Genomic DNA, 10,129 nt, shown 5'->3' with positions numbered 1-10,129 from the left:
GAGGGAAGGAAGGAAAGGAGGAAGGGAGGGGAAGGAGGGAGGGAGGGGGGGGGGAGGTAGGGAGGGAGTGAGGGAGAAAGGGAGGGGAGAGAAGGAGGATGGCAAGATGGGATGAGGGAGGATGAGAGTGAGGAGGGATGGGAGGGAAGGCAGGAGGATGGGAGGGAGGGAGGAAGGAGAGAGAGGGAGGGAGGATGAGAGGGAGAGAGGAGAAGGAGGGAGGGAGGATGAGAGGGAGGGAGGAGGGATGGGAGAGAGGCAGGGAGGGTGATGGAGTGGGGGAGGGAAGAGAGGGGTGGAGGGGAAGCAGAGAGGGGGTTATGAATGAGACGGTGAATAAATGAGGTAGGGAAAGAGGAAGTGAAGGAGCAGGAGTCTGGTTCATACATCAGGAGCCATTATTTGGGGTGAGGTCCGAGGGCATCACAGCCTGGGCACTGGATGGTGGCTCAGGGCACATCCCTCTGTCCTCCCAGTGCTGACCTTCCTTCTTCTTGACCCTGCTGTCACCCTGGATCCTCTCCACCTTCTCAAACAATTCTGAATGTTCCCAGGAGCAGGGTGGTTGTGGTGGGGGTGTCTCAGGAAGGGCTTCCCGGATCCTGTGCCTGGACGACCCTGGGACAGTAGCTACAGGACATCCTATCATGAGGACTGGGACCGTGGATCCCATCCATCTCCTTGAGCATTAGCGTTGTTCCATTCCCTGCTCTCTCCACCACCGCTGTGCTGAACACTCCTGACAATGTATCTGTGAAAAATCGCGCCAGAGTTTCTGGGGCTGAGTCTGAGGCTGAGCGCTGCTAGGTGACGGGTGCACCTGTGGCCCGGGATGGGTGCTGCTCACTGTTCTCCCAGACAGGGATGCCCATCACCCTTCTCTCTGGGGGACCTGCATTGGATCTCTGGTTCTTCACATCCTCCCCAGGGCTGCCAGTCCCCAGACCAGACACCTGCCGCTCTGAGGGTGGCCAGTGCTGCCTCCATAGAGTTTCCTCTGCCAGAGCCCTTCCCCAGGAGCTCCTGCATCTCTGACACATATTCCCCCTGGACTTGCACATACCTATCCTCCCCCCGGACTTACACACGTTTGGTCTCTGTACCTGTGGAACCCCGTGACTTGGAGCCTGGTTTAGAACAGAGTCAGGTGAAACTTTTCTCTGGCCTTGGGTTGTGAGTGATGCATTTGCCCTCTGTGGTGTGTCTGCCCGCTTTCTGCATGTCCCTGGTTTCTGTGTGGGCCACAGGAGGAACCAGCCATGTTCTGTCTGGGGTCAGGCTGTGGTGTCCCAGCAGGAACAGGGGTCTCAACCCCAATATTGTGACCATAATCCCTAAAGGGGTCTCTATGATTCCATCTCATCTGTAATTCTTTGGGGGTTTTAATATCGATTAAGGGAAATTCTATGTCACATAAACACAGAAAAAAATGAGTCCCCTTTGAAAATAGGTGGGCAGACACAAAGGCACATATTGTGTGATTCCACGCATAGAAACATCCAGAACAGGTAAAGGAACAGAGAGTGAAAGCAGCTTAGGGATTGTGAGAGGCCAGGCTGGAGGAGAAATGGGCAGGGAAGGCTTTGGGTTCAGGGTCTCCTTTGGGGAAGGAGATGTCCTGAAGCGAGGTTCTGTGGTGTGGTGGCACAGCGTTGGGAATGTGCTTAATGCTCGTGATGTGTTCAAGTGAAAACAAGTAATTTTATTTAAAATAAATAATAAACGGTATACAGAACATGGAAAGATCAAATAACAGTTAATATGTACCAGAGAGAAAGAATATACAGGTAGGGGACGAAGCATTCCTGTGGACCGTCAGGGTGGGGAAATAGAACAAAGGATAATTGTATGAGGAGCAGCGCTGCGAGCTCTGGATGTGGCTCTGGGAACCCTGCAGGAGCAGGAGTAGGGGCAGGGGTTGGGATGGGGCAGAAACAGGAGCCGGGACAGATGCAGGGGCAGGGGAAGCCTGGGGCAGGGGAAGGGAGAGCAGCTCTGGCAGGGGCAGGGGCAGGAACAGGAGCAGGGGTGGGACGGGGCTGGGGCAGGGGAAGGGGCAGGGACAGCAGCAGGAACTGTAGCAGGAGCAGGGCTGGGGCAGAGGTAGGCACCAGCTCTTCTGGGACAGCATCACGCTCTCCATGGGCAGGTGCCTGGTCACCTGCTGGCTCCTGATCTCCTGCTGGTCTCTCTGGGCACCATCCCCCCCTCTGGAGCTGTGGATGAAGTTGGGGCCAGCTCTGGCTCTTCAGATGTAGACCCAGGTATCCAGGCACCCACATTCCAGAGACAGCCCCCTACCCAGCTTATTTCTTTGGAGATCCTGGAACAAAGAACATGTTTGTATGCCTTTGCAGAGACAGAGCTCAGCCCAGGGCCTCCCAGAGAAGCTGCAGCCAGGAAGGAACCCTCACTGGGACATCTCCCCAACTACAGTCCACCTACTGGGTGCTCTGAGCCCAGTCCTTGCTCCTGGCCCCACACCAGACTCTGGGGTCTCCTGCCTGTGGGTCCTAGCACCAACTCATCCCCAGGCACACCCAGCTCTGGCCTTCTCACACTCGGGCTCAGCCTCCGTGGGTTCTGGGTCCTGGACCAGAGTCCAGTGTGGTACCACCAGTGACAGTGGCCTGGGCAGTGTCAGAGGACTTCCAAGGCAGACCCTAGTCCCTGCTCCTGGAGAGCCCCTTACGGTCACTCCCTATGTCAGCAGAAGTTGTCCACCAGCCTCCTCCCTGTTTCATCATCCCTGGTGTTCTGCAAAGACAGGGACCAGTAGCCAGCCCGGATGCATCACAGCCCTGCCCAGCCATCTGCACTGTCCTCATGCCCAGTCTCCCTGCTGCTCCCAGATCAGACACAGACCTGTGAGTGCACAGCCCGACACCTAGGACAGGGACCCATACCTGCAGGACACAGGATAAACCCTGGGGAGAATCTCGCAGCCCCCCACACCCTGTCCCACCCAGCCAGCATTGACCTAGAGTGTGAACATGTCTTGCCCACCGGGCATCTGACTTCTCATCAACCTGCTCTTGAATGGGGTGGGCACACCCCACGTGAGCCTTCTTTACACACACACACACACACACACACACACACGGACGCTCGAATGCACACATGGGGAGGGGACCTGGGGCTGCACAGGCCAGATCAGAGTGTATGGGGCAGGGGGCTGGCTCTGGGCCTTATGGTGTCACCTTTCTGTACTTCTGGCCAAATGACCAGAGACGTTGGGGAGCCCTGATATGACATCCCCAGTGAGGGAAAGTATTTGCAGGGTGTGCTTTCCTCTGCCTGCAGCCTCCGGACTTCAGGATGCAACACGCAAACATGTGCTTCTTTCAGGGATCTCCAATGAAATGAACTGAGCAGGGAGTTATCTCTGGAATGTGGGTGCTTGGTTACCTGGATTCCAAATTCTGTTGGGCTCTGTTGTCAGGAAAGTGAGGTCTCCACTTCCTGGGAACCCCTTACCCAACTTCCTCCTCACACCAGAGATCCCTGAGGGCCCCCCTCCCCCAGCTGCTCAATGCTCTCCCTCTACCCCATGCCGCATCCATACAGTGACACGCACACAGCCTACCCACAGCCCCCATGAGACCCGGGTGCGGACGGTGTCCCCACTGGGAGGACACAGAGCTGGGTTCAGACCAGGCTCCTGCTCATGCCCAGGATTGTGACCCTGGACAGACCCTGTGCCTCTCAGGACCTCCCCAGTCTCCCCATCTGCACAGTGAGGTCTTCTGACTTCTACTTCTAGGGACACCATCAGGGGTAGGACCTCTACATACCTTCTTGCTATCACAGGAGGCTGGGACACGCACGTGGCAATGCAAGGACGAGTGGGGGGCTGGGTGGGGCATAGAACACAGCTCAGAGGGGCCTGGGTCTGCTCTGGGGCCCGGGCAAAGCCACCCTCCTCTGGCCAGTCTCCTAGCCCCTGTGGGAAGGTTGCGGTGAATTGATTCTGACCTTGTCTTCTCATAACACAGATTTCCAGGGGCTCCCATTAGGTTTAGGCCCAGGCTCCAGGGCCTTCTCTGCGCCCATGTGCTGGGCAGTCCCCACAGTGGTTCCTAGCATCTCCGAATCCTGGTCATACATCCCTGTGGAATTCTCTCCCCTCCAGCGTGGATGGCCTGTGTGACTGCGCTGTGAGGAATAGAATGGAGCAAAATGATGGAATATTGTTTCCAACCTAATTGAAGAAAGTCTGCGCTTCTCCTGGTTCTGTCTCTTGTGTTCATTCTCTATCTTTGTCTTCTCTGTGTGTCTCTGTGTCTCTCCCAGGAGCAGGACCTGGGGGGCTCTGGGGGAGACGTGAGAAACCTCCTCCTGTTTCCCTCTCCTGTCCTGGTGCTTGGTTCATTCTCAAGGCCTCTTCACTCTGACCAGACCACTGGCTCCAGAACCTCTTCCAAATGGGGACCCTGAGGCTGCAACAAGGAGTGTCTTGACCTTGGTCCCTAGACCAGTGGTCCAGTGCTCTGCCACGTTCTGCAAACCCAGGTCATCAGGTCACCAAGCCCCCAGGCTGTCCTCTGCTCAGAAGGACCTTGAGAGAATACAAAGCATTTTCCCAGGACTAGGAACACAGTGGGTCAGGGATGAAGATCTGAGGCCAACAGACTTTTCTACAAGCTTGTGGGACCCTAGGGACACCCCATCTCTATGGCCCATTTGACAGAAGAGTAAGCTGAGGCCTTTTGTACTGTAGCCCCATCTGGACTTGTGTGTGGGGGGTGTAATATCTTCCTACTTCCAATAGCCCAGGATGGTGATGGACCCCAGACCCCTGACCCTGTCCTCTCCCAGTGCCCTGGCAACCCCCCTGGGCCCCTTGAGGACCCCCTGACCATCAGCCTGGCCTGTCTCCCATCCCTATGCTATAGATCTGGGTTCTTGCCAGGGGTCCTGATGCCCCGGCCCCATGGCTCAGCTGTCTCTAACATCTTTCTTCTTTCTGCCTTGTCACCCACCTCGCTCCCAAGGTGTCTGCCCCTTCTGACCCTGAGCTGGGCAGTCAGAGTGGTGTGTGTGTCTGTGCATGTGTGTGTGTGTGTGTGCAGACGCACATGCCTTTACTTGTCTGGGGATGTCCAAGGTCATGTCCCCACATGGGAGGGGATGGGTAGCTATCCCTGAGGATCTGAGGGTCTCTCACCCCAAAGAGAACCTCATTGGAGGGTTGGGGCTGGCCTAGGACTGGAAAGCAGCCCCACTCCTTGCACTCTGTAACCCTCATTTGTCCTGGGCCAGTCCCTGCCTCTCTCAGCCCCAGGTTCCCAACTCTCCCTGAGGGTTGGACATAGAAATGCTCAAACTTGGCCACTCCTCCAGGGATAGGTGGAGGAAAGGTGCACCAGGCACATAGGCCTCCCTCCTGAGAGGGCCAGGTGTGCACAGGGGACCTGGACACAGCACCTGTACCATGACCCAGTCCCACGGTGGACGTGCACGAGACCCATGGCTTCACACCTGACCGGTCCCCCATATTTCCTCACCACCGCCAAGGGCTCTGTGGCCCCAAAGTCCACTTAGCCCCAGAACCATGCCCATTGTTGGCAGCAAGGCTCAGGGTGCAAGGCCAGGTGGGTGGACATCTGGGACACAAAGGTCACCAAATACCCCCCACCCAGCTGGCCAGGAATGCAGACTGCTCCCAGGATCCAGCTAAGGCAGGGCTGGGCTGGAGGACCTGGAGGCAGCAGTGGAGGCTGACTCATGGCAGGGGGAAGAGCCGTCCATCCCATTCCCCTTCTCCTCTCTTCCTTCTTCCTCATTTTCCTGGTAGGACCCTGGGACAGAAGTCCAGCCTGTCCCTGGTTGGTTGCAGCCCTGGCTGGAGTCAGAGGTGTGGGAAGGAGGAGTGGCCCACCACCAGGATGCCTGAGTGTGAGGGTGTTGTTACTGTAATGAGGGACCCCATGGGCATTCAGGGATTTCAGCCCTTTTCAGACAAGAGCAGTGGCCCCAGGACTCAGCCCCTGCCCCATCCTTCACCCTCCACGAGGCCTCACATTTCCCCCAGCCCGGTCCTTGTCTGCAGCCAGTCCTCCCTCCAGCCCTAGGAAATCCATCTGCTCCAGGGGCTGCAAACTCATTGCAAGCTAGAGCCGAGTCAGCCCTATCGGGCCTGGTTCTGGGTCCTGGAGGCCCACAGTGAGGACAGGTGATGCGGGGCAGGAGTGGGAGAGGGCAGAGTGGACTCTCCCCTGGAGGCCATGGTTCCCTGATCAGCGCATACCCAGCTCCCAGGCAGGCTCTGGGAGGGAGACCAGAGTGTGGCTCCTGCTAGCTCAGACATGTCACTCTGTCCTGTATCTACAGCGTGCCCCACCAGCGGCATTCTCCCTCCTAGTCAGCCGGCAACACACTCAGGACCAAGAAGAACAATCCATCATCCAGCTCAGGGGCCAGTGTGTGGCTGGGCAGGCAGGGGCGGGCTCACTTTGGGCTCAGGGAGTCTCTGGCTGGGCTAACGGGGGCTCGGGAGGACTGGCTTCCAGCCCCTCCGCTGACCGGTCCTGTGACTGGAGCCATTTGCCTCCCCTCTCCGGGTCTCGCTCTCTGCCTCTGTGCAATGTAGTGATGTTGAATGATTGCTCTCATGCCGGAGCATGTGGGGTGCTGGTGATTGACCTAAGCTGGGCACAGAGCCTGGACTGCAGAGTGCAGTGGGGGATGTCGTACGGTGTCACCAGTGAGCACCCCTTCCCCTCAAAGCAATCCAGTCCTTGCGTGCAGCTGTCAGGCCCCTGGGAGACCACACTCCTGACACCAGGTCCCTGTGTGTGGCTCTTCCTCAGCAGTGGGACAGGGTGGGGACCCCAGGACATGGGGCCAGCTCCTCCCTCTGAGGGCATGAGGACAAGGAAGACTTTCCCTGGGGTCCCCCAAGGCCATGTAAGAGGGGAGGTGGCTACTCCCAAACAGGACATTGAAATTCTGCTTCTGTTAGAGCCTGAGTACTGGGGTGTGGTTCTTTCACTTGCTGAGCCGACAAGACACACATGCTCTCCATGAGTCAGTTAAGCCACTGACTCTTGATTTTGGCTCAGGATGTGCTCTCACAGTGTGAGATCGAGCCCCATGTAGGGTCTGTGTTTAGTGCAGTGTGGGCTCATGATTCTCTCTTCCACTTCCTGTCTGTCCCACCACTCTCATGTCATGCTCTCTCTCTCTCTAAAATACGTTTTTAAAATCTTTATAAAAATGGAATCATACAGAATGTACTTTTAAAAAATTGTAAAAAATCCCAACATTGATTTTGCCATTTTAAACATTTTCAGTATGAAGTCTGGTAGTGTTAAGTATACTTACACTGCTGTGAAACATATCTTGAGAATATGTCATCATGCAAATCTGAAATTCTGTTCCCATTATTATGTTTTTCATGTAGAAAGCATATTTATTTATTTAATTATGTTCAGTTAGCCAACATATAGTACAACATTAGTTCTTGATATAGTGTTCAATGATTCATTAGTTGTGTGTAACACGCAGTGCTCTTTACAACACATGCCCTCCTTAACACCCATCACCCTGTTACCCCCTCCTCCTCCTCTCTGTAACCTTCAGTTTGGTTCCCAGAGTCCAGAGTCTCTCATGGTTTGTCTCCCCCTCTGATTTCTTCCCATTCATTTTTCCCTCCCTTCCTCTATGGTCTTCCACACTATTCCTTACATTCCACATATGAGTGAAGCCATATGGTAATTGTCCTTCTCTGCTTGACTTATTTCATTCAGCATAATCCCCTCCAGGTCCATCCATGTTGATGCAAATCGTAGGTATTCATCTTTTCTGATGGCTGAGGAATATTCCATTGTATATATGAACCAAATCTTTTTTATCCATTCATGTGTTGAAGGTCATCTTGGTTCCTTCTACAGTTTGGCTCTTGTGGACATTGCTGCTATGAACATTGGGGTGCAGGTGTCCCTTCTTTTCACTATGTCTGTATCATTAGGGTAAATATCCAGTAATGAAATTGCTGTTTGGTAGGGTAGTTCTATTTTTAACATCTTGAGGAACATCCATACTGTTTTCCAGAGTGACTGCACCAGCTTGCTTTCCCACCAAGAGTGTAAGAGGTTTCCCCTTTCTCCATGTCCTCACCAACATCTGTCATTTCCTGACTTGTTAATTCTGACCATTCTAACTGGTGTAAAGTGACATCTCATTGTGGTTTTGATTTGTATTTCCTGATGGCAAGTGATATTGAATATGTTGCCATGTGCCTGTTAGCCATTTGCATGTCTTTGGAGAAATGTCTGTTCATGTCTTCTGCCCATTTCTTGATTGGGTTATTTCTTTTTTGGGTGTTGAGTTTGAGAAGTTCTTTATAGATCTTGGATACCAGCCCTTTATATGACATGTCATTTCCAAACATTCCCCATTCCAATGGTTGCCTCTTTTATTGTTGACTGTTTCCTTTGATGTGCAGAAGTGTTTTATCTTGATGAAGTCCCAATAGTTCATTTTTGCTTTTGTTTCCCTTGCCTTTGGTGATGTGTCTAGGAAGAAGTTGCTGTGGCTGATGTCAAAGAGGTGACTGCCTATGTTCTCCTCTAGGATTTTGATGGTTTCCTGTCTCACACTGTCATCTTCCATCCATTCTGAGTTTATCTTTTTGTGTGATGTAAGAGAATGGTTGAGTTTCAATCTTCTGCATGTGGCTGTCCAATTTTCCCATTAACTTATTAATCAGAGAAACTGTCTTTTTTTCCATTGGATATTCATTCCTGATTTGTCAAAGATGAGTTGGCCATAGAGTTGAGGGTCAATTTCCGGGGTCTCTATTCTGTTCCATTGATCTATGTGTCTGTTTTTGTGTGAATACCATGCTGTAACAGCTTTGTAATATAGCTTGAAGTCAGGCATTGTGATGCCCCCAGCTTTGGTTTTCTTCTTCAACATTTCCCTGGCTATGTGGGATCTTTTCTGGTTCCATACAAATTTTAGGATTGTTTGTTCCAGCTCTATGAAAAATGCCAATGGTATTTTAATAAGGATGGTGTTGAAAGTGTAAGTTTTTCTGGGCAGCATAGACATTTTAGCCATGTTTATTCTTCTGATCCATGAGCATGGAATGGTTTTCCATCTTTTTGTGTCTTCCTCCATTTCTTTCCTAAGTGTTCTGTAGTTTCTAGAGTTTAGATCCTTTGCCTCTTTGGTTAGGTTAATCCAAGGTATCTTACAGTTTTTGGTGCTATTGTAAATGAAATTGATCCCCTAATTTCTCTTTCTACAGTTACATTGTTAGTGTATAGAAAAGCAACAGATTTCTGTGCATTGATTTTGTATCCTGCCACATGACTGAATTGCTGTATGAGTTCTAGTAATTTGGGAGTGAAGTCTTTTGGATTTTCCACATAAAGCATCATGTCATCTGTGAAGAGAGTTTGACTTCTTTGTTAATTTGAATGCCTTTTATTTCTTTTTGTAGTCTGATTGCTGAGGCTAGGACTTCTAGTACTCTATTGAACAATAGTGGTGAGAGTGGGCATCCCTGTTGTGTTCCTGATCTTAAGGGAAAAGCCCTCAGCTTTTCCCTATTGAGAATGGTATTTGCTGTGGGCATTTCATAGGTGGTTTTTATGAAACTAAGAAATGTCCCCTCTATCCCTACACTTGGAAGAGTTTTAATCAGGAAAGGGTGTTGTATTTTGTCAAATGCTTTTTCTGCATTAATTGAGAGGATCCTATGGTTCTTGTATTTTATTTTATTAATGTGCTCTATCATGTTGATTGATTTGTGAATGTTGAACCACACTTGCATTCCAGGAATAAATTCCAGCTGGTCGTGATGGACAATCCTTTTAATGTACTGTTGGATCCTATTGGTTAGGATCTTGTTGAGTATTTTGGCATCCGTGTTTATCAGGGATATTGGTCTGTAATTCTCCTTTTTGATGGGGTCTTTGGTTTTGGGATCAAGATAATGCTGGCCTCATGGAATGAGTTTGGAAGTTTTCCTTCTGTTTCTATTTTTTGAAACAGCTTCAGAAGAATAGGTATTATTTCTTCTTTGAATGACAGCCTTGCTGGATAAGGTATCTTTGGCTGCATGTTCTTCTTATTTAGTATCCTGAATATGTCCTGCCAGCCCTTTCTGGCTTGCCAG

The sequence above is a fragment of the Lontra canadensis genome, unplaced genomic scaffold (assembly GCF_010015895.1).
Source record: "Lontra canadensis isolate GAN:19392208 unplaced genomic scaffold, GSC_riverotter_1.0 scaffold16, whole genome shotgun sequence".
Taxonomy (NCBI): Eukaryota; Metazoa; Chordata; class Mammalia; order Carnivora; family Mustelidae; genus Lontra; species Lontra canadensis.
Note: the sequence above shows the minus strand (reverse complement) of the source record.